The sequence below is a fragment of the Diceros bicornis genome, chromosome 20 (genome assembly GCF_020826845.1).
Source record: "Diceros bicornis minor isolate mBicDic1 chromosome 20, mDicBic1.mat.cur, whole genome shotgun sequence".
Lineage (NCBI taxonomy): Eukaryota > Metazoa > Chordata > Mammalia > Perissodactyla > Rhinocerotidae > Diceros > Diceros bicornis.
Genome location: NC_080759.1, coordinates 35,512,943 through 35,538,881, shown reverse-complemented (window position 1 = coordinate 35,538,881; position 25,939 = coordinate 35,512,943).

The following is a 25,939-nucleotide window of genomic DNA, read 5'->3' as shown; positions in this document are numbered from 1 at the left end:
ATAGAGGATCTATCACAAAGTGTGATCATTAATAGTAATAATCTTTCTTTGGTCTTTTGATTTGCTCCTCTGGGATTTTGAAATATAAAAGGATGGACAGATGTGAAAAAGCAACTTGGTGATCTATTTTAGCCATTAACTCAGACTTCCAAAGGAAACAAAAATGTAAACATGCTATTGAACATCAGTAAAGCTCGTACATCGCTTCACTAACTTGCCCAACCCATTGGGAAAGGAAAATACAATTTCTATTTTGTCCATGAGAAAATATTTTAAGAGATCAGCTATAAGCAAAATATCATACAGCAATTTATAAATATTGAAGAAAAAATACCCTAGCTGTAGGAATTACTGCAATGATAATTACAGCATATAATCCAATTAATAATTCAATTAATATACCATTAGTGAATGATAATATTAATTTAGAGACAGTCCCTAGGAATAATACAGAAATTTAGATTACTATTCATGTGATTTCTTTACTTTTCTCTCATTCTATAAAATCTAAATTTTGAATTTTAAGGATGGATCACCATGATAGATATGTTTCTAATGTATTCACCTATTCATTTACTCACTCATTCAGTCCATTACCCAAGAGATTAATCTAGAATCTATCATGTGGCAGACACTGTTCTAGGCATTGAGGATACAATGAAGAGGTAGAAAAGACTTTGACCTACTGTGGCTTAGAGCTGATGACACTGAATAATTAAACCAGAACAACAGGGTCAAGTAAACGCTACGGTAGGATAGATCTGTGAAATATAGCATATTTTGGAGCTTCTTGGAAATACTTGTGGAGTGGTCTAAACTTTTGAAATTACTCTGCAAGAGGATTTAGATTCAGTTATTGGTCATTCATACGAGGGCTGTTTCTCCTAAAGGTAGGAGAACTTGGAAATATCCATTATACTTATTTTAGAAGAAAAAGTAAACATTTCCACCAATCCAGGTTGGCGTTTGATTTAAAGGAAGAGAACTGAGATGGCTTCAGACTTGTCCCATGCTGGTCCAAGCTTGTGACACTAACCCAACATCAAGAAATTTAACATGCTAGATTTAAAATATCCTTGGTCAATACATGAGCGGTTATGTGTGTTTAATACCAGGCAATAGGCGTTTAAAAATGCATTTTAAAGAAAGCTGGAAAATCCTGTTAAAATTAACTATCTGTTACATATCCTTTTTAAACCTTGTGACTTCACAATTATATTTAACTTGGAACTAACAGACTTCTGACTCTCTCGTCTTAAAAGAAGATGAATGTCTTAACTCTGCTGTCTTATGTTGGCCAAGTGCTGTGACAAAATACCACATAAAGAACCACTGGCTGTCAAAAAACTAAGCAACACCAATTATACAATATCGAGAATTAGAAATTGAGCAATGAGAAGTGTTTTATTGACTTTATCCCCCCAAACTAATTTTGCATAAAATCTAGGAATTCTTTAAATTCAAAATTGGGGAAGAAAAATGGAGATGTGGACTACCATGCAAAAGTAAAGACCGTGACACAATTTCCTTTAAACATGATCATCCTTTTCTTCAAATTTATTTGTTGAAAATAAATCTGTGTCATATCTAGGCAGGATAAAGTCAGAAATTTCAGGATATGTGTCCATCTTTTTAACCTCCTATAACAGCTATATTAATGTAAACCTCCAAGATGCCAATAGCTGGGTTTAAGAGACATCATCACACTGAAAAGGTGGACTCTGTTGTAACCGCTTATTAAAAACAAACCAAGCCAAACTTGTGGTTTAAAAATTGGGACCAGATGATGCTTAATAAGCATGAAATGCTTTCAATGTTACAAACGAGAACCAGGTGTGGAGAAATGCAGCTTGGAGCTGAGCACGGCCACCTACAAGCAGGGATCATCTTCTCCCCAAAGGGTGAGTCGGTCATCGACTACACAGCCCGGCCACTGCCTGTCTTCCTGAGGGGAGATGTCCAATTGCCAAGGAAAAACTGAACATTCGAAAGTGGAGAACTGTCTCTTTAAAAATATGTGTTCTGAAATCAAACCACCTAAAAGTAGACAGGGAGGAAATGAATGCTCAATGGCTATGCAATTAATAGAGCTTCCGGATAGGGTGGCTGCTTCACTAAGTGCCCAGCCATGAAGGGCACCAAACGATCAGCAAGGTGATTCTGACTTTTACCTTAATAAACTTTCTCTTTCAGTGAATGCAGGAGGGAAAATTGGGTGACCTCTGGCAAGTTAGTTCATCTCTCTGGGCCCTGATTTTCTCATTTGTAAAATGTGGGGTTGGGGCCTTATGATCTAAGGTCACTCTCAGCAATAGGACTCTCTGGTGTTATCTCCAAAATGTGTCTGTGCAAGGAAGCAATTAAAAGAAGGCTTCTCTACTTCACTCAGATGTCAAGCTGTAGCCACTAAAGTTTCTACGTTATTGGCTCTGACTTCAAAGGAGAAGAATAAACAAATCTGTTGCTCAAGAAAAAAATCAGTTCTGCTGTTTTCCCCTATATTCATACAAACTCATTAAAGCAAAGTTCTCTAAGCCAGAATATCTCCCAGTTGTCCTTCAATGGGTCTATATTAAATAATCCCCACCTGGCTGAGAAATAGACTGCGTAGGAGACACAGACTGTGCTCTCAAGGGGCCAACAGTCCCACAACGCAGTGGTTGCCAATTTTCAGCATACACCAGAATCATCTGAAGGGCTTGTTAAAGTACAGATAACTGGGTCTTGCCTTTAGAATTTCCAAGTCAGTAAGTCTAGGTGGGGCTCAAGAATTTGTATTTCTAACAAGTTCCTAGGTGATGCTAATGCTGCTGGCCCGGAGCTCACACTTTAAGAACCATTGTCATACTGAACCCAAAGATGCCAGTGAACGTGCTAGGTAAACAAACAGGACATTATCATCTTAGAGCCATTGTTATTTCTATTGGATCTTAAAACATAGCACTCTGGTAGGCACCACAGAATATAAATAGCTTCAAATATGGAGAAATCTTTCAAACTATGACCCTGCTGTTTTTCTGCATTTGAACAGGACTAAAGACGTCCTGAAGAGGAGCCTATTGGCAAACTCATGGTGTTGACATGAAATTATATTGGCTGCCCTCCCCAACTCTGTCCCAAGAAAGGTTACCTAATTGGTGGGGCTCCTTGTTAAAAAATTATTAAGAATTTCAAGATGGTAACAGGAGAGCCTTAAACCAAGCACAGGGTCCTTCTGGGCATAGGCCCTGTGTGACTGCATAGGTCACAGGCCCATGAGGCTGGCACCACCTATTCTTGTCCTTAGGATTAGGAAGTCTGGTTCCAGAAGAACCAGCTGCAAGGAGTCAGAGACAGGCTTTGAAGGGCAGCAAGGAAGGCTGGGACAATGACCACTTCTACCTGGGAGTAACTGAGAACATTTATCATCATAACAAAAATTAAGCACCTACTGAATAATTCAGTCCATTGTATCATTCAAAGAGAATTAAGACTCAGTTCCTGCCCTATAGGAATTTGTAATTTGATGGAAAAACAGAATATACATTTAAGAACAAATATATTTTAAGCCCCATGAGGGCAAGGAAATATTGGGTTTATTTACCACTGTACGCCTAGGATCTAGCACAGTGCTTAAACAAAGTAGATGTTCATTATGTGTATTAAGTGAAGGAGGGAATTTCTCTTTAGTGGCTGTTCTCTATCTATGGGCAGGGTATCCAGTCAAAGAATGAGAATTCTCAATAATTAGAATGAGAATGTTTACTGATACCAGGTTAGAGTGCAGTGAGTTAGTTCAACATATTCAGTACTCAGTGAATATTTGCAGAATTAAGTTGGATTGAATTGCAGAAGACACCACAAACTGATAAAGAAAGAATTCATCATTAAGAAAAAGAACAAAACCTGAAGTCATAAGACTTGGGTTTGAATGCCAGTTCTGTCAACCACCAGCTGTGAGAATTAATACCACTGGTCGCTTTTCTGAAGCTTACCCTTAGCCTTCCTTATGTGAAGAAATGAGAGAAAAGTGAAAGAGTACGATGTTGATATGCCCTAATTTCCAGGAGACCCTTGCTAAATCTGCTGTGCTACAGAAATACAAAGAGGGGAGGGATAGGCAATTTCAGGCTGTGGTAGTTGGTGAATTATCCTGGGTATAAGAATTGCAAAATTAAGAGACATAGAAAATAAATATTTTAGTTATAACGCTGGGGGAGAGTAGGAAAAGACTTAGAACATAGTTCTCAAACTCAAATACAAGGGCCAAACAAGTTACATATGCTAGCTGGGGCTGTGGAGCACAAGCCCCATTTGGAAATGGCAGCCATTTGTCATTGAGGGTCCACTATTGCCTGAAATCCATATTTTCACATGAATTCTCCCAACTTTTAGATACTGGCAAATAAGTCAAAATTGGAAAAACACTATGATGTTGGGGAAAAAAAAAGTAATTGTGGGCAACATTTGGCCCCTGGGCTGCCAGTTTACCATCTCTGGCATAGGAGGGATGAGCTTGTACCGGTTGGCCTGAGGTGAAGCTAGGGCAGGGGTGTGGCAGGAACAGTCAAGTCAGAACAGGAAGGACCTTGAGTGGCAGGCCCTGCTGGATATCTGAGAGCCCACTAGCTTTATTAGATCGAAGACAATTTTGGTGACATATTCCACATGTATATTCATTCATTCATTTGACTAATATTTAGGAGTTTTTATGGTGTGCCAGGCACTGTGCAAAGCAATGGGGATGTACAATGAGCTTCTTAGTCAGCTCAGGCTGCCATAACAAAATACACAGACTGGATGACTTAAATCACCTATTTATTTTCTCACTGTTCTGGCGGTTGGAAATCTGAAATCAGGGTGCCAGCATGGCTGGGTTCTGGTGAGGGCTCTTTTCCTGGCTACTTTGCACATACACACACAAGGCAAGGGAGAAGGAGAGGAAAAGGGAGAGGGAGAGGGGGAGAGAGAGTGAGAGCCCAAGCAAGCGAGTGAGCTAGCCCTCTGGTATCTCTTCTGATAAGGGCACTAATCCCATTATGAGAGCCCCACCCTCATGACCTCATCTAACCCTAATTACCTCCCAAAGGCTCTATCTCCAAATACTATCACATTGGGGATTAGGGTTTCAACATATGAATTTTGGGGGGACACATTCAAGCTATAATAATGAGTAAGATATGAACCCTACTCTAAAGGGATATTTAGTCTAGATAGGAAGATCAGACTATATTTGTGTGTATATGTTTGAATCTTTGGTAGAATATGCCATAAGAAGCTCCAGACAAACCACTGAGAATACAGGTAGGTAATCTCTGTGTTGTGCTGGGCTAGAGGAAGGAGATATATGAAGAATATTCAAGAAGGTGGTTTTTATGCCAAGTCTCAAAAAAGTCTGTAAATTTGAACATAAAGAGATGGGTGGGGGATTCCAGACAGTGGGAACAGCATGAACAAAGACCTAAATGTTAATGGGAAATATTTATAAGGAATAGTGGACAGTTTCATTTGGCTGAATACAGGATGGCCAGTGGCCAGATCCTGGAACAACCTTAATTTTAGGCTAAGGAGTTTGGACTTTATTGTACCAGCAGTGGGGCCATTGATTTTGGGGTGAGGAGTAATATAATAAAATCTGTGATGGGAGATGATTAACCTGAGTGTAATTCATAGGATGGAATGGAAGGTAGGGGAAAGAGAGCCATGAAATTTTGAGAGAGCCTGGTAATACTCTTGGTGAGAAGAATAAAAGCCTGACCAGTGTAGTGGCAGAGGGAATGAAGAACGAAAAATTACACAAGATATTTAGGGCACCAGACTGATAGATTCATTAACTGTTCCACATGAGGGAGCAATAGAGAGAGAATCAAAGATGATTCTTGGCTTTTAAGCTTGGGTGGTTAGACAGATCCTAGTGATCCAAACACAAATAGGGGATGCAAGATCAGGAGCAGGTCTGGAAGCTGGGGTTAGGAGGAGAGGCGGGTGGACATGTTAAATTCTATGGCATACATGTTGAGTTTGAGGTATCAGTATGATATCTAGGTTGAGCTGAGAAAGAAAGAAAGTTTAAGAGCAGAGACAGGGCCAGAGATGTATACTTGGGAATCATTCACATAGTGGCGATATTTGCAGTCTTGGGAGGGAATCAAGTTCCTCAAGAGAGACTCGAGAATGAAGAGGAGACAGCTGAAGACGTGACCATACTAAGTGGGGAATCGTGCTATTTAGTGAGCAGAAGAGAATGAGGCCCAGGGAAAGAGTGGTCAGAGAGATCAGAAAGAATCATGATGGTGCAGGGTTTTATATACTTTATCAAACAAGAGTTTCAAGAAAGAGGGGGCAGGTGATCAATGGTATCAAATGCTATCAGGACATCAAGGAGACTGAGGATTGAGAAGTGGCCACTGGATTTGGCAATTAGAAAATCACTGGTGACTTTGAGAGGATTATCAGCAGAGACTGAAGTGCAGTATTTTCCCTAAGTTACAAGGATATCCTGCTTTAACCACCTTCCACTCTCATGGGTATATACGTGTGCATTTACATAACAAACCCAATGCATACACATGACAAATTCAATATCAATGCACAAGGTAGACAGACATTTACAAATGTTTTATACAATTTTTCTTCTCATTGAAGGCAAAAGGGACACATAGTGCTCTTGAATTTGGAGTAAAGAGTGAAATGATGGCATTTAAAACTGTAACCAAGAGGGCCGGCCCAGTGGCGTAGTGGTTAAGTTCACCTGCTCTGCTTTGGCAGCCCAGGGTTTGCAGGTCGGATCCCAGGTGCAGACCTATGTGTTACTTATCAAGCCCTGCTGCGGCAGGCGTCCCACATATAAAGTAGAGGAAGATGGGTATAGATGTTAGCCCAGGGCCAATCTTCCTCAGCAAAAAGAGGAGAATTGGCAGCAGATGTTAGATCAGGGCTAATACTCCTCACCAAAAAAACCAAAAAAATGTTAACCAATAAACAGTTAAAAATTCTTTCAGTTCCACCGCCATTCAGAAGATCTATACATCTGACAGGGTGACACAAACTGCTGGCAGAAGCTGCCCTGTAAGTAGGACCCTCAGCTTGAACAATCACTCAGTGAGCAGCCTCTTTTCTGTGAGCTGTCTGGCAGCCAAACATGTTTATGAGCTTCTTAAAAAGAACTGCAAAGGTGTAAAGGCTGAGGGCATACAGAGAGGACATGTATTTGTCCTGTAAAGCCATCATGGGGATCTCACGTCCCAGGCCGCACTACTAGGGGACAGGAAAATCCTAACTAATGATAGCTGCAAACACAAACAATTGGTGAGCTTTTCTGCACTAAGCTTTGTGTTCAAACACTGCTGAAAGTGTTCATGTATCCTAAGGCTGCCAACTGCAACCTCCTACTGGGTGAAATCTGTGCCAGGAGGGAGGGGTTGGAGGCCGTTTTATTCATTTGGTAATTATACGCCATATAGAAATGGAGAATGGGGTGAGGAGAGAAAGGCAGGCACTTAGTGCAGTGGCAGCTCTGGTCGCGTGGCTTGGCCTCAGGCACTACCGCCTTCTCTTTGGGGGCACCCTGTCCGGCACTGGCCCTGGCTGGCATCAGGTATGAGAAGAAATGAGAGGGCAATCTGGTATTTTCATATTTGTTTATTTTAACCTCTCAGGCCTGCTGAAAACAACTGGAATCTTCTGAGTTGCTGAAAGCACATAGGCTTCTTTGATGGAGCTCTTGGCCCCCGCCACCTTAAAGCCAAAGGGGCTCATTGATGAAGTTGTCGGGTGACCATGTCCTCTGTGAATTCAGGTCAGACCAGAGGTAATGGTTAATAGCTGGCAGGTAACTGTCTCTAATGCAATCTTTACGATAGCCTTCAAAGCTTAACATGAAAGAGTATTCCACTGAAATCCAAATTGCACACATTGGGAATTGTTTTGAGTCTGGGCATCTGCCTGTGTTACTTAGCAAAGGAAATGCTGGGAAAGCAAAGATAAAAGGTAGAAAGGAATGATTCAACACAGCTGGATAGAATCCATGTAGATAGCCAAGGACAAGGGTCAAAGGGAAACCTGGGGCCTATTTTTTTTAAGGATTAGGAGTGGATCAGGCTGGGGGAATGGTGGATTGTGAGGACTGGTTCACATGGAACCCAGGCTACTGATCGTCACCCCTGGTGATGGCCCTATGGAATGGGCTTCATTTGACTGCCTTTTGTGCATCTGCTTTTTCTTCAGGGGAAAGGGGCCCCTAACTTGTAGGCTCAATAGTTAATGTGGCTTTGACTGAGTCTAAGGACCAAATGAAAGGTTTGTGAGCAGGTCTGTACCCTTGAGTTCCCCAAGTTCTTTGTGGTTCCCATTGAAGAATTTCCATGGAAATACTCATCAGCCCCCTAACAAGTTTACTCTGAATAAGATCAGGTTTATTACTATCGGGAAAACTTACTGGGCTTGGATTTGGGGGAAATCTGAGAGTCTCAGTACCCAAAGCATTGGAAATCCGGATTTATGAACAATTAGCAATGTGACCCAGACCAGACCAAGGTATTTGCCCTTTCTCAGTGATAAGGAGCTATTTTATACTGAGCACTTGCTACCTACTAGGCATTGTGCTAAGTACTCCACTGGCGTTTCTCATACGTGGCGCCAAGTTTTTCTTCACAAAACCCCTATGACAAAGGTCCTTGGTTATCCTCCAGTCCTCTCTTTTATGGAAATGGCTAATTGTGTGAATTCGAGACTCAATTTCCCTTCTGTAAAATAAGGGGTTGGAGTAGAATGATTAAAAAAACACTTTTCAACTCTCATATTTAGCTGGGTTTTAAGTTTTAGAAAAGTAGCAACAAATCACTTTCTGGAAGTTGGAAAGAATCAATCGGGGGGGAAAAAAAGAGTGTGATCTAAATAACTTGAAACCATTTTCCAAATGTAGATAAAATCTACCCTGCTCTCAAAAGCAATTTCTTTTACATCTTTAGTAACTAATAGTTTTAACAGAGGGCTTTGACATTGTATTCGTTTGCTACCATAACAAAATACCATAGGCTGAGTGGCTTAAACAACAGACATTTATTTTCTCACAGTTCTGGAGACTGGAAAGTCCAAGATCAAGGTGTTGGCAGGTTTGGTTTCTCCTGAGGCCTCTCTCCTTGGCTTCTCACTGTGTCCTCACATGGACTTTCCTCTGTGTGCATGCGTCCTTGGTATCTCAAATTTCCTCTTCTTATAAGGACACCAGTCAGATTGGATTGGGGCCCACCCCAATGGCCTTGTTTTAACTTAATCAACCTTTTAAAGGCCCTATCTCCAAATATAGTCACATTTTAAGGTAGTAGGTGTAGGGCTTCAACAGATGAATTTTAGGGGGACACAATTCAACCCATAATAGATATATCCATCATCAAAAGAACACTGTTTATCAGCAAGTCAAATAGTACTTTTGTACTTATTTTACTGGTGAGAAAATTGAAACTCAGAAATGTTAAGTAACAAGTTTAAAGGTATACAGCTAGTAGGTGGCAGAACTGAGACTGGGACCAGATTTTCAGACCTGATCCTAGTGGTCTTTGCATAGGACTGTACTGCTTCTCGAATATCACTTAGGGGGTCTCCCTTGCTTAAGGAGATGGCTAACAATTTCTCCTCTTGGGTAGGAAGTGACAAACTTCTGGTTGTTTAGTGGTTACCTGAAGCTTGGACAATAATGAAGAAGTTAAATAGCATCTGCTTCTCATAGATAGGAATCACTGTTAACACAAAATCCCTATACAATGGGATCAAGAGAGTGATACAATTCCCTATTGCCCCTTGAGATCTAAGATACCCTGTGTTTTATGTGAGCATGGAAATATTTTTCCCAAACCATTAAAAGTTGTCTGAATTTTGGATGCTAAATGTGACCAAATATATAGCCCAACTGAATCTTTGTTCTTGAAAGCCCTTATGAAGGAAAATAACTCAAGTAAAAATTTACATCAAAAGAAATGGTAGGAGGAGAAGAGAAAAATGATCAACTGGAGAAATTAGATCGTTTCCCTCACAATATTAGTTTGCAGTATGTTTTAGCCTTTTTGAGGTTATGAAAAACCTTTCAGAATATTTTTTCAGAAAAATGCACATAAAAATACACAACATTTTGCTGATAGTTTCTGGAGGTTCATGGACCCCTAAAGCTCATCCATGGATCTTGCATTTGGAATTTGAAGATGTTTTTCTCAATTTTGGAATAAAATAAAAATTGGGAGTAGAAAAAAGCATAGTATTGGAAAGGTAAGCAATCCAGGTTCCAGCTCTAGTTCTGCCATTATATTGTGTGATCCTCAACATTTCAGTTTTCAGTTTTCTCACTCGTAAAAGGAGGAAGAATCACCTCTAAGGTCATGACAATTAAAACTTGTGTGAATCTAGATTGAATATATTTCAAAGTTGAGCTTTGATATCTCTTTAGTAGATGATTGAAAAGAAAAAAAACCGCTAAATTTTTGCTTTATTTCATGTTCCTAGAAGTAGGAGAAGATAAATATCTATAATAAAATATTAAATCGAGTATGTTGCACCAGCAGACATTTAGGCCTAAGGGATGGTAACATCCACATAGCAACAAATTCTTAGCAGAAAGCTTTGAATGCCAAGTGGTAATCCTATCCCAACCCCCCTTACACCATATAGCTTTCCCTTTGAGAATGCCTGAGAGTATTTTTCTCTCTTTTCCAACAAGGGAGAAAGAGCCTTGCTAATTCCCATTTGAGGGAAGGTGGATCTAGGAAGCCCGGATATTTTAGGCCAAGTTAAATTCTGAGAGGACTGTGGCCCCTGGACGCAGCATCTCTGAAGTCAAAACTGCTGAGGCTACTAAAGGACTTCTTAGATCTTTTCTTCTTGAACCACAGAAAATTCCTCTTTTCATATAACCCAGAAAACACCCTCTGAAGTCCATTAAGCACCAACTGTTCTCTACTGAGTCTGGGCAACTTGACTCACCAAATTGATCCTTGCTGCTTCTCTCAAGCTAGAAAATATGTTCTTGTGCCCCGGAGCCATAGAACCCACCTCCTTCACTCAGGTGAAATTCATTTCTGAATCTCCCAAACCTGATTCTGCATTGGGGGGTTCTTCAGATCCAAACTAGTGCCAAAGTCCACCAAGTCCTATGACTACTTCTCACGTCCTAGCTGCTCTGAGTCATTGTTACACCAGTTTGCCAAATCCTATCATTTTAAGCTACTACCTCTGGATTTGGAAGTATGTTTAATTTGTCAAAAGGTTATATAATTAGAAATTTCTTAAAATATTCGTCAGCAATTAAAAAATACATGTTTATGTCTACAAAAACACAGTAAGCTCTGTTAACCAACTTCCATGTACCATCTCACTGCGTTAATCACTGCCCTTTCCCATTGCCTCGGAAAGGCATATTGTCTGATGCCATAGCTTACAACTGCTCAACACTAGCAGGCTGCGCTCTCCAGTATGCATACAACTCCTGTCACCAGCTGAGCTGATGCCCTCCAAGCAACCTTCTTAGGTCGATTGCAGATGTTATTGAAATCACACAAGTTCAATATTCTATAAATTGATGAATAGGAGTGTGAAAATAGAGTTACTAAATGGAATACTTTGGAAAAACCTGATGAAGATGATCTTATAAACAACTGCTACTAAATCAGTGTGGGCAAGACAACTTGAAAAATATTGGAAAAGACTATAAAAATATAGACGAAATCTGCATGCATATTTCCACTTTAAAGAAGCTAAAACTAGAAATCGTGATGATGTATGGAGAGTATGGCAGATGCAGGAAAACTGTGCAAGACTCTAATTAGGGAATTTGTACTATATAGTTTGAATCCTAGACCCTTATCATATATGATTTACCAATATTTTTTCTCATTCTAGGCATTATCTTTTTTACTTTCCTGATAGTGTCTTTTGATGCACAAAAGTTTAAAAACTTTAAACATTTAAACATTAAAATGAAAATTTTAATGAAGTTCAAATTATCTATTTTTTCTTTCTTTGTATTTTTGGTGTCATATTTAAGAAACTATTGTCAAATCCAAGGTCATGAAGATTTACCCCTATATTTTCTTCTAAGAATTTCATAGTTTTAGCACTAATGTTTAAATCTTTATCCACTTTGGGTTAATGTTTGTATTAGTCTGCTCAGGCTTCCATTAACAAAGTACTATTGACCAAGTGACTTAAACAACAGAAATTTATTTCTCACAGTTCTGGAGGCTGAAAAGTCCAAGATCAAGGTGCCACCATGATCAGTTTCTGGTGAGAGTACTCTTCCTGGCTTGCAGATGATTGCCTTCGTACTGTGTCCTAAGCTTTACCAGCTATCACATGGCAAAGAGACAGAGAGAGAGAGCTCTTGGGTATCTCTTCTTATAAGAACACTAATCCCATCATGAAGGCCACACCTTATGACCTCATCCAAACCTAACTACCTCCCAAAGACTCCATCTCCAAATACCATCACACTGGGGTTAGATCATCAACATGTGAATTTTGTGGGGACACAAATATTCAGTCCATAACAATGTTTGTATATGGTTTGAGGTAAGGGTCCAACTTGATACTTTTGGCATGTGGCTATCCAGTTGCCCCAGCACAATTTGTTGAAGAGACTATTCTTTCCCCATTGAATGGTCTTGGCACTCTTGTTGAACATCAATTGACTATAGATATTTGGGGTTATTTCTGGAGTCAAAAATTCTATTCCATTGATCTGTATGTCTATCCTTACGCCAGTATCATACTGTTTTGTTTACTGTTGCTTTGCAGTAAGTTTTGAAATTGGGAAATGTGAGTCCTGCAACTTGGTTCCTCTTTTTCAAGATTGTTTTGGTGAGTCAGAGTCCCTTGCAATTCCATATGAATTTTAGGATCAGCTATTCCATTTCTGCATAAAAGCCATTGGGATTTTTTTAGAGATTGTGTTAAATCTGTAATTGCTTTAGGGAGTATTGCTATCTTAACAATATTAAGTCTTCTAATTTATGAACATGGAGTATCTTTCCATTTGTTTAAGTCTTCTTTCATTTCTTTCAGCAATGTTTTGTAGTTTTCAGTGTGTAACTCTTGCATCTCCCTGGTTAAATTTATTCCTAAATATTTTATTCTTCTTGATACTATTGTAAGTGGATTTTTTTCTTAATTTCCTTCTTGTTTTTATTCTTCCAGCTTTAGTGTTAATTTCTTTGTTGGATCGTTCATTGCTAGTGTATAGGAACTCCTACTTTAAAAAAAGCTTTGGACATAACGTGAAAAGATTTGTGAATAAACATTCATTACACTTTAGTTAAAATAAATGTTTAAGGAAAATAAATGTAACGTTAATGAGTTAGAGCAGATGCTCTAAATTGATTTTCAATTAGCCGATCAACCACCCTAATTATCACATTGGATAAGAGAATTCTATTGCATATTTTAATTATTTACATTTTCATAATACATTTATATATTCTAAAAACATAACCAATATATTACTTAGAAATATTATGCTTGTTACTATTGATATGAGTTGACAATCAAAACTTAACTTAGTAAATAATATTTACTCTGCTAAGAACTCACAAGGTGAATGAGTGGGGAAGTAGTCTTTACTCTGCATTTGTTGCCTTTGATATTCAAAGAAGATACTTTTTAGGTATTAACTGTGGCCTTCCCCTCTCTTCAAGGCTTTGAGAAGCAGCAAATACAAGAGAAAAAAGTGCAGGGTCTGGATTCAGGGTCTAACTCTGAACTATATCATCTCAGCTATGTAGGTCATTTTGTGATTGTGAGCTTCAGTTTTTCTCATCTGCTAAATAGGAAAAACAAAAACTGCTTTATAGAGTTCTGAGGATTAAGTGGGCAATCTTCTGTGAAAATGCCTAGTATATAGGATGCCCTCAGTAAGAAAGGGATGGTTTTGAGAGATTTATCCAGTTATTATTATATATTTATTTCACCTATTCATTCTCTCAAGTCCAACTCGGAGACCAAAAGCAAGTGTGCAAAATACCTATGCTATACATAAATTATGTGCTGAACAAACACTGCCTTTTACATGATTAATGAGGGGTTAGTGTTCCTGTTTTTGGCCATGGAACCCAGGAAAATTAACTGACCTAAACAGAGATCAGGACTCTAGCCTTGGCTCCATTACCACTCTCACAGACGGAAATGATTGATGGTTTATTCTAAATAACAAAGGTAGAGACATTTTCCTATAAGCACATGGCTAATTGGGTACATCAAAAGCCCCTTGTGCACTTGATACTTGTGAGAGATTCTTGGATGATTGTAGGTTGGCTTTACCTGAGATATTTAAGAATTGGTATGTTTCTTGGTTACCCACTGTCCTCTCAATATCCTCTAGTCCATGAAACCCAAACTGGAAAGGGAAGAAAAGAAAGCACTCTTGTTTTATGTCTACTTCATGGATACAGAACTTTTTGAACAGCTCTGCCACAACATGAGATTTTGTTTGAGTTTTTAAAATAAGAAAATATCTTTGAAAAGATATTCTGTGATTGAGGCAAGTTGCTCCAATAAGATGTTTAAGACGTGGTTCAGGGGGTGAAAATGTACACCATATGACATGTGTGCCTCACTAAATAGAAGGAATCCGGGGCTTTAACAGATGGTTTGCTAAGGCAGATCTCTTGGATGGAGCCAAAATCCCCAGGTAATATTAGTCCAGCCTGTTTGATCAGAGAAATTGGAAACAGATAAGGAATGCTGTGCCTGGGTGACGTGGTATGAGCCAAGACAGACATTTGAAAGAAATTAGGTCTTTCTAAGCTTATTTGTGTTGCTTGGAATTCCCATTAACGATATGCCCCTGGCAGAAGCATCAAGCTGCCGTGTGACATAGATGGAGAGGATTTTCTTTACTGATAAGGGCTTTCTAAACAAATACAACGAATGTAATGAACCTTGAAGGAGTTAGCAAAAATTAAATGTGTGTCCTTATGGATGGCTTTGAGAGGGAAAATATAAAAGATAAGCAACTCTACTTTCCCCTTGGGTGCTATGTGCTGTCTTAAGTATAGAAATGGAATTGGCGTCTCAATGCTATACTTTCCCTTCTGAAATTCTTCCCAACATCTGGATGGCAGCAGCTTGTGAACAAGACATCTCCCCTCCTCACCCAACTTAAATAGTGAACTCCATTCCCTCCTCTGAACAAGAAAATCTGGACTTTATAAATGTTACTTTCATGATTTATTAACAAGTGGTGACAACACCTTGTGCCTCCTAATGACTGAAGGTGGGAGCATAAATGGAGAGTAAAAGGAACTGTTTAGAGAAATTGAAGATCAGAAAGAATGATGATTTAATTTATATCGAGGGAACAAACAGCTGCGGCCATAAAAGAATGATTTGGGCTGCCTGGCAAAGATTCAATTTAGAACTTATTTTTTACTGAAGAATATTTTGGAGGCATATTAATCACACTGATCTAGGCTATTTTCTGTTAATTAAGAACCCCTAAATCGCTGTGGTTTAAGACATACGTAAAAGTTTTGTGTCTTGCACCCATTATATGTCAATGTGGTTTAGTGGAGTCTCTGCATTACATAGTCACTCAAGGAAGCAGTCTGATAGAGGCTCCACCATCTTACTATCTAGGTACCAGCTGGGGCATGTCACCTTCTTGGTTGCTACAACAGAAGAAGAGAGAATTGCAGATCTTTCATTGACAAATAAAGGCTTTGACCTGAAGTGACACATGTCACTTCTACTCACAATCTGTTGGTCAGTACTAGGCATGTGGCCCCGCCTACCGGCAAGGGAGTAGGGAAATGTAACTCTCCTGTGTGTCTAGAAGGAGAGGAGACTTTGGTATAGAGAAACTCCACTGTAGGAAGGAAGGGAATTAAAAGGAAATGAAGGAAAGAAAACAAGTATTTATTACAAGAAAACGGACCTTTGAAAGGGAATGTCTCACAATCACCCTCGGGATAATATCCAAACCCCTGGTCTACAGGTCTGTACAAGAACTGGTCCCTGTCCACTCACATGACCTTATCTCATTCTTCTCTCTTGCTTGCCTATGCTGCTCCAGCCTTCAGACCTTCTTTTGTTCCTCCGTATGTCAAGCTTGATCTTACCTCAGGGACCTTGCATAGGACTGCTTCTTCTGTCTGGAATGCTCTTCCTTCAAATATTTGCACTCTTGTCATCCAGAACTCTGCTATTATCTCTTCAGAGAAGTCTTTCTTTATCACACAACCTAAATAAGCCACTCTCCCTAGCCATTCCCTATCCATCAGCTATTCTATCTTATTTTCATCCTAGCATTTTTTGTTATCTGATATTTTCATACTTATTTTTTTCTTTTTTATTGTTTGTTTTCCTCCACTAGAATGTTTCAAGAGATTAGGAACCTTGCTTGTCTTGTTCAACATTGTATCCCTTGCACATAGCAGGCATTTAACAAATGTTTGTTAAATGAATGAATTCAAAAGGGGCTGAACAGAATCCCTTGGAAGCTAGAATCACCAGTGATGCTCTAGTGTTTACAAAAATAGGCATTTTCAACATGAACCTAAGTCATATCTGGAAATGAGGAAGAGAAGATGTGGTATTCACAAGACCAAGGAGAAGAAAGAGCTACCTAGCTGGGGTGTGAAACAGCGAACACAATGATAAAAGATCAATTATCCCAGGTGGCTGAGGCAAACTTTGGATTCAATGGGTAATTTATGCATCCACAAATGTCTTGAGTGTAACAGCCAGCTACTGAGATGGGCCCTAATAATCTCAGCTTCCTGTTATTCATGGACTATGTAGTTCCTTCACAATGAATTAGGGCTGGCCTGGTGTGACCAATGTCATAGAGCAGAAGTGACGGTGTGTGACTCCCAAAGCTGGCTTATAATGGGCATTGCAGCTTCAGCCTTGCTCTCGTGGATCACCTGCTCTGGAGGAAGCCAGCTTCCGCATCACGAAGACACTCAAGCAGCCCTGTGGAGATGTCCACACAGAGAGGAACTAAGGCCCCTGCCAAAGGCTAGTACTGACTTGCCAGCAAACTAAGTGAGCTACCTTGAACGTGTCTTCCAGCCCTAGTCAAGCCTTCAGCTGACTGCAGCCTCATGCGAGACCCTGAGCCAGAATCACTCAACTGAGCAGGTTCTGAATTTCTGATCTCTAAGAACTGTGAGAAATAATAAACGATTATTACTGTTTTAAGCCACTAAATTTGGGGATGATTTCTTATTCAGCCATACTAACTGGAACACTGAGATTTCTTAAATTTCCAAGAGTTTTCTACTCTCAAGGATGTTCATTTTCTTTGAATAGAATAGGAGAGAAATATAGAGGTGAGAGATGGAAGTATTAGCTTAGCCAGTAGATGAACTGAATCAACTCTGCCCATTAACGGAGTGACAGATGTATCAGAAAGACTGTTCACCATAAATCCTCACATTTTGTGGCCTTGAAAAACCACTGTAACCATAAAGCAGTATCAAAAATAATAAGTTAATTCAGTAAAGAATATGTCAAATTAAGTGTTTGGAGCTGTGTCAACACAAGTGGCTGATCGGATGAAATTTTCATTTTAGAACCAAATGGAAGTACTTGTGCTCAAGTTTTAAAGCTCAAACACATAAGATAGATTTTCTGGCCCAGTGTGGGGGGAATCCCAGTTTTATAGATATGTTTGTGTTTTTAGAAGTGTAGTTTGGAATGAGTTCTGCTGACGTGAATGGCACATGTGATTACAGATCTCGTAATAGGAACACAGTGTGTCACTTTGGGATGGTAAACTGGAATTTCAAATGTCTTTCTTGAAGATTTTCCTATTACTAGAAAAGCTGACCTGTTATGTATGTAACAAAAATGCCTGACTTTTGGCTTCCCTATGAAGTGATCTGTCCGTTCATAGAATATTGTTCTGCTCCCAGACTTCAGGGAATTAAAAATGTATGTGTTCATTTGTTTTAAATTCTCTGGAGTTCTGGGCTTCGTGCTCACTTTCAACTCTTTCCTCCCTGACCTGATATGATTATCTTAGTGTATTTCTGAAAGACTTTTTAGATGTCAGTATGAAGGAGGAGATTCTTTAGTCTCTGTAGTTTTCTTGAGTAGAGTGCCATTCTGCCAGGACTGATGGTTTTTCCCTGTGGCCCTACACATAGCTTACTACTGAGTGGTCCAGCCTTCTGACCTATCAGGCCAGAGAATCAGAAAAAGGCCTTGCCTCCACTTGCATTTTTCAAGCCATTCCTTATATTCCTATAACATCTTAATGAAATCATTCTTTTTTGCACAGAAGCTCCTTTGACCTCTTTTGGGAACCTACTCTAATACTCTGTGGCTCTTGTTCATGAGAACATTCTTTTTCCTAATATCTAGTCTAAACTTTTCCTTCCTTAGCTGAAGGCTTTTCGTCTCCCATTTTTTGAAACTACAAGTGATTCCCTTTCCTCTCTGAAGACTAAACTTTATACCTAATGGCTAGAATGTCAAACAAACATTAATCTTGTCTCCTGCCTCTTTACAGATGGAGGACTGCCCAAAAGCAATTTAGCTTTAGACAGCAGAAGCATTTGTGTAGTGTTCTTTAGCCTCTGATTCGTCTTCTCAAATCATCTTGGATTAAGCTTTATTTCTCAAAGATGCCAACAGCATAAGAATCTACGTTGAAAGTTCATAATCATTCCCTACTCCTACATTTCATTTTAAATTATGTCTCTCCCTTATATAAGTTACCTACTGTAAAAAGGATACTTATACATTTGCAAAGGACCATTTATAGGCCTCAGTAATACATGTATCAGGTTTGAAATTTTCTCTTCATAGATACGGCCTACTCTAAGAACACTTAATATGCAAAAAATTCATACTTTCCAAAGAGCTATGTAAGGGGCAATTGTTCACATCCAGGCAAACTTCCCCACTCCCCCCCTCCTCCAAACACACATACACATGGGCCAGTCACACTGAAATTCCACCTTTGGGAATGTAGCCCTTAGGGATAACTAGCTCAAGATTTTAATGTAGATCCCCTAGAAGGATGCTGGCATTTCTTGATACTTTTTCTTTACACTTTTATTTCCAAACTAAGGGGGAGGGAATTTCAATATAAAGAGCTGAAAATAGAATGAGCTATGGTGTGAACTAGTTTGATCTACTCTTCACTCTTAAAACAGTTCACTGAAATCTTATTTTTGAGCTAATGGAAATTTTGATGGGGGAGGAGATAATGGTGGAGGATCTGGGCAGGGGGTTGTGATGATGAGCAAAAGACAATTTTTAAGTGAGTGGGAAGACTGGCCAGTGAAAAAAGCTTTCATAAGGAGTTGGGGACAGGTAGAAGGCAGAAGAATTACATGGAAGGTTATCTGCTCTCTATCCCAAATTGAATCGATTGCACTCTCCATCATTGTTCTACTGCATGCACTAGAAAAATATGTTGAGGTTACTGGTTTGCTTGTCTGTCACCCCTAGTAAACTTTTTGAGGACAGGAAACTGGAAGGCACAGGGGGTGCAGATGCTATGGGGGATGCAATACAGAGTAGGGTAGCAGGAACATAGAGGTCTGGAGGAATAAAACTATAAATAATTTCATAATACCAGCTGCAGAAAGTAAAGTCAAATAAAAATTCAAAAGAAATACCCCATTAGCCAAGAAGATTTTCAATGATGCTGATGGTGGCCTATCAGAATGTGGAGTGAACTGCATGAAGTTTTATCCTTATAGAGGTGGGGCTAAAGGAGATTGAGAAACATTGCTTCAGAGCTTGGGATGCAAACCTTATGAAAAGAGAAAAAGGAGTTAAATAGTCTAGAGAAGATAAAGCAAGTTCAAAAGGACTGTTGAAAGAAACAGTGACGATGACGATGAAGATGATGATGATGACGGCAGCAGCAGTCAACATTTGCTGTGTGCCAGGCCCTGTGTTGAATCCTGTTCATAATCTATTATTTAAACTTCACAACAGCTCTTTGAGATTGCTATTATAATTATTATTCCCACTTTCCAGATGAAAAAAACCGTGAGGCTTAGGGAGATGAAGTAAATTGTCTGAGGTTGCAGAGCTAGGAAAGAGGAGGCAGAAATTGAACCCTGGCATCCAACTTGAGTAAAGGGCTTAATTCTCCATATAAGTTAAAAGGAGCCTAGGCAGGTTGGAAAATGCACTGTCAGAAGAACTTGTTTTTTGGCTGTTTCTCTAACAGTAATACCATCGACACTTTTCTGTAAAATCTCTTTGTGGACAACATCAAATCTTGTGAAATGGCTGCCTCTGGTTACAAAGGTATAGATTACAAGTATGCACATTTTTTAACATTTGCTTGTAAAAGCAGGCTGCCACATTGGGACTTCACGTCACTGTCCCCAACTTATTACAGTGATCCAAGTTAGTGAATTTCATATTTTCAGCTCTTTATATCTGGGAGGTATAACCATGTTACCTTTGGCAAAGCTATGGCAGGGAAACACAGACAATTTTGAGGAAAATTCTGAAAACACTAGAGGTAGCAGAAAATTTAACAACTGATTCTCAAGCCTGTGTTACCACATGAAAACCAAAAAAAATAGAAAAAAGCACAACAGCAGGAAGCCTAACATTCCTGGATCAGGTTTTCAACTGATCCATTAAACATTAAAATGGTTTGGTATTTCCTCATGGTAGTCTGTCAGAACTTCCTCACATGAGATGTTCTTCTAACATGTTGAATAAAATTGAGGGAGGAGTCACAAAAATAAGAATTTTGTGTAGTTTGATCATCTAAGTTATTATATTAAGTAATATTTTACATTTTGTTTACTGTTATGGCTAGGACTATAATGTTCATACAAAATACTTTCTGTGGAAAAAATGGCACTTGGTCTTTGAAACCAGAAGAGCTAGCATTACATTGTTCCTTAGAAAAATCAGGTTTGGTTTACATAATTTTTACTTATAGTATATTTTTCAGTAAAATAGCCTGTTAGGAGATTAAGGACTGTTTGTTCTTCCTACCAGGAATCAGACAATATTTGACCAATAATAAGAATGCAATCAAGTTTTTAAGGATGATGGTGTAGCCTGGGTTCCTCTGAAAGCAGAGCCTGAGACTAAGGCTTGCATACAGGTAGTTTATTTGGGAAGTGGTTCTGGGGAAAAACAGGGGGTGTGAAACAGAGAAGGAGGGAAAGCCAATACAACAATGCATGGTTGATTTGAAAATCACTGTAGGAAACTGGCGTTTGTTCCTGCTAAGAACTTCTGATGAGTCTTTTGAAATGTCTCCCAGATTGCTGCCCAGAATAGGAGTTGGCAAACTATGGCCTCTGGGGAAAATCTGGTTGGCCACCTATTTTTGTAAATAAAGTTTTATTGGAACACAGAGAAAAATGCCTGGTGTATTTGAGAAATAGTGAGATGGAGTGTGATTGTAACTGGTTAGGAGGCAGATCGTGTAGGGCATGATAAATAGAAAGGACGTGGGCTTTTATTAGGAATGAGATGGGAAGCCAGCCATTGAAAGGTTTAAACAGAGAAGTGACATTATTGGACTTTTTTTTCCTCTAAAGAATTAAAAAAATCGAGACATAAACAGTAAAGTGCACAAATCTTAAGTGTACAGCTCAATTAATTTTTACATATGTATCCACTTATGTAACCAACACCTGGATCAAGATATAGAATACCACCATCAACTCAGAAGATTCTTTGCTCCTTTCAGTCCATATCCCATCTCCTCAACAAGGTAATCACTCTTCTGCTGTCTTCTAACAGCACTGATTAGCTTTGCTTGTCCTTAAACTTCACTGAAATGGAATCTTACAATACGTACTTTTTATCTGGCTTTTTTTGCTCAACTTTATATTTTGAAATTCACCCATGTTAGTGCATATATCAGTGGCTCTCTTCTCTCTCTCTCATTGTGGAGTAGTGTTCCATTGTATGAATGTACCATCATATATCTATTCTCCTGATGGGCGTTTGGGTTGCTTCTGGGTTTTGGCTATTATGAATAAGGATGTCATGAACATTCTTGTATATATTTTTTGGTGGATATATGCCTAAGTTTATCTTGGGTATACCTAGGAGAAGAAATGCTGAGTCATAGGGTGGGCATATATTTAGCTTTAGTACATACTGCCAAAAACGTTTTACTAAGTGTTTGAATAAACTTACACTCTATCAGCAATATATGAGAGTTCCAGTTGCTAGACATCCGCATCAACCCTTAATATTGTCAGTCTTTTTTTTAAAGACATTCTGGTAGGTATGTAATGGTACCACAATGTGGTTTTAATTTTCATTTTCTTGATAGTAATGATATTGAGCACTTTTTCCTTTCTTTTTTTTTTTAAGCTAACTTCTATTGCCAATCTTCCTCTTTTTTTTTTTTTGCTTGAGGAGGATTTGCCCTGAGCTAACACCTGCGCCAATCTTCCTCTACTTTGTATGTAGGACACCTTGACATCATGGCTGACGAATGGTGTATGTCTGTGCCCAGGACCTGAACCTGGGCTGCTGAAGTGGAGCGCATGGAACTTCAACCACTCGGCTCTGGGGCTGGCCCCTTTTAAGCACTTTTTAATATGCTTATTGGTCATTTGGATATGAAGTAGCTGTTCAAGTTTTGTCTGTTTAAATTGGTTTTTTTTTTTTGTCCTTACTGATTTGTGGTTCTTGATATAGTCTACATGCAAGACTTTTTTTTAGCTACGTGTATCACAAGAGTAGTTTTCTAGCTTGGATCTTGCCTATTTACTTTCCTAATGATTCATGTCAATGAACAGAAGTTCTTCATTTTAATGAAATCCAATTTATCATTTTAAAAATTGGTTACTGCTTTGTGTGTCCCATTAAGGAAATATTTGCCTAGCCCAGAAGCAGAGACCTACGTTTTCTTCTAGAAACTTGACTGATCTAGCTTTTATGGTGTCTATGATCCATCTTTTTTTTTTTTTTTAAGATTTCTAATTTTATTTATTTTTTCTCCCTAAAGCCCCAGTAGATAGTTGTATGTCATAGCTGCACATCATTCTAGTTGCTGTATGTGGGACGCTGCCTCAGCATGGCCGGAGAAGCGGTGCGTTGGTGCGCGCCCGGGATCCAAACCCCAGCCGGCAGCAGCAGAGTGCGCGCACTTAACCGCTAAGCCATGGGGTCGGCCCAAATGATCCATCTTGAATTAAGTTTTATATATGGTTTGATGTAGGGGATATGGATATTTTTCCCATTTTGATACCATATTGCTCTAACACTATTTATTAATCATACTAGTCTCTTCCCTGCACTGAACTGCTATGGTGCCTTTGCTGTAAATCAAGTGGCAATGTATATGCGAGTTTATTTCCAGAGTCTATTCTGTTACATTGCTCTATTTAGCTAATCTTTCACCAATACTATATTCTCTCAATTTTTGTAGATTTAAAAGATGTCTTGAAATGTGATAATGTAAGTTCTTCGACTTTATTTTTCTTAGAAACTGTCTTGATTATTCTTGGTTCTTTGCATTTCTTTACAATTGTTAGACTCGTTGTCCATACTTTTTAGTATTGTTCTTTTAGTGATTATTCTAGAAATTCTAAAATGTATCCTTGGCTTATTAAAGCCTATGAGTACTTTTGACAAACAATGCAATAGCCTTACAGTAGTTTAAACTGATTTACCTTTTTCATCTTTTTTGATATGTGTTTTTTAAGTATTACAAGTTATAGGCTTCACAAAGCATTGTTATTAGTTTTGCTTAAATAGTCAAAGACTTTTCTATTTACCCATATATTTAGCCTTTCTGTTGCAGTTGATTTTTCCTGTAATTTTGTCTTTCCATTTGTGATCATTTTCTTCAGCCTGAAGAATTTCCTTCAGTGCTTTTTGTAGTGAGTCTGCTGGTATTGAATTTGTTCAGCTTTTGTTTGTCCAGGAACATCTATATTTCATTTTAAACTTGAAGGATATTTTCACTAGATGTAGAATACTAGATTGGTAGCATTTTCATCACCTAAAAAATGCCCTTCCATTTTCTTCTGCCTTCCATTGTTTCAGTTGAGAAATCAGCCATTCCTTATATTTGTTCCTCTGGTGAAGATAATATATTTTTTCCTATGCTTGCTGTTTTTCCTTTTTAAATCAACTTTATTGAAGTATAAATCCATACAATGAAATGAACTTTCCTGTTTGTTTACAAGTATAAGAATTTTTGTTTGTATGCTAGACATTACAGATGTTTTGGATAATGTTCTCTTCCTTGTGCAAAATTACTGGTGTATCACCTGAATCCTGCCAAAAATTGGTTTCAGGCTTTCTTATGGCAAGTCAATTGCAGTGTTTTACCTAGTGCTTGACAATAATTTTACTCCTATGGCGTGGCCTTTATTTCTAAATCATTGTTTTGGGATTTCAACACAGTATTCACCAAAGCTAGATATCCACCTTCTCCCAAGCACTGTGACTTCAGAAATCTTTGTTCAACTTTCAGCATCCTAGAAGCTGTTCTGGTAGGCCCCCTGGAAATTTTCCCTGCATACATGCACCTCAATACTCACCTCAGGTCCCAAGGAGAATTTCCATGCAGCCCTTTGGGGTTCCTTCTCGGTGATCCTCTTATCTCTGGTACCCTGACCATGCCCTCCCCAAAATCCCAGCCACTTTAGTATTCCTGAATTCTCATCTTGGTTTCTTCTGCCCACCAAACTGCTACTCTTTGAAAAGTGCCCAGGGAAAAGGTAAGAATCACCTCCTGTGATTCCCTTCTCTCAAAGTTTATAGCCGTGTATTGATTTCTGTCCAATTTCTTATTGCAAACTATAATTCCATATATTTTATCCAGTTTTATGGTTGTTTACAGCAGCAGGATAAGTTCAATACCAGCTACTTTATCATGGCCAAAACAAGAAATCCTGATTTGGGTACTGAAGACATTGCTTTGGCTTCTTTCTGAGAAAAGATCAGGGGGGTGGAGAGTGCCAGGAAAAAATCTGAAAGATAAGTTAGGTGACTATTGCAGTAATCCAGGTGGGAGATGATAGTGGCTTGTCCAGAGTGTTAGCAGTGATGTGGTGGGAAGCGGTCAAATTCTGAACATACTTTGAAGATAGAGATGGCAGGATTTTCTGATGGATCTGATGAAGAGTGTGAGATAAATAATGGGGTCCATGATGGCACAAAGGATTTTAGCCCTTGGCCTAGGTACTGGAAGAATGATGTTTCTATTTACTGATATGGGAAGACTGCAGGAGTTGGAAGAAATACTAGGAGCTTGATTTGGACCTATTAATATGAGATGCCTATTAGATATCCAAGTGTATAGGTCAAATAGACAGTTGTATATATAGTTCAGGAGTTCAGAGGAGAGGATGGACTGGTGACATAAATTTGAGAGTCATGAACATATAGATTGTATTTAAAGCCTTGAGGCTAGATACAATACCAAGAAAGCAAATAGAGATATGAAAAAAGAAGTTCAAAGATTAAGTCTTGATGGAACATTTATTCATAACTTAATTATAGCTTTATAAGGCTAATTTACTTTAATAAAAGTCATCTTATAGGCAGCCTAATGGCGAATGGTGGTGAGAAGAATCCCTATTTATTGAGAGTTCATCGACTTTCATGTGAATTTAGACACTATATGCTAACCAGATGTTTGAGCAAATTATTCCCTGGTCCTACATCTACATTCATGCTTGAAACTATGATTAGAATTTAGTTCTAGCATTCCAAAATAATGAAAAGCAACTTGGGACCAATTTAACATATTTAGAAGACATCTTTTTGTAGAAAGTTATTTGTGAATCACAAGGATACACACATTAAAAAAAGAGTAAAAATCACTTAAGTCTACTGATGATATTGGGGCTTATAAAATGGCACAAACTCCATACGACTTAAGAGACTTCGTGAAGTTTCCTTCAGACCAGTTTTTAAGGAGCTACCTTACTAATCATACACACAATTTGATCTTTCTGAATATTAAGTTGTTTTCTTTTTTGGAAGGGCATATTATGGCTCAGCTCAA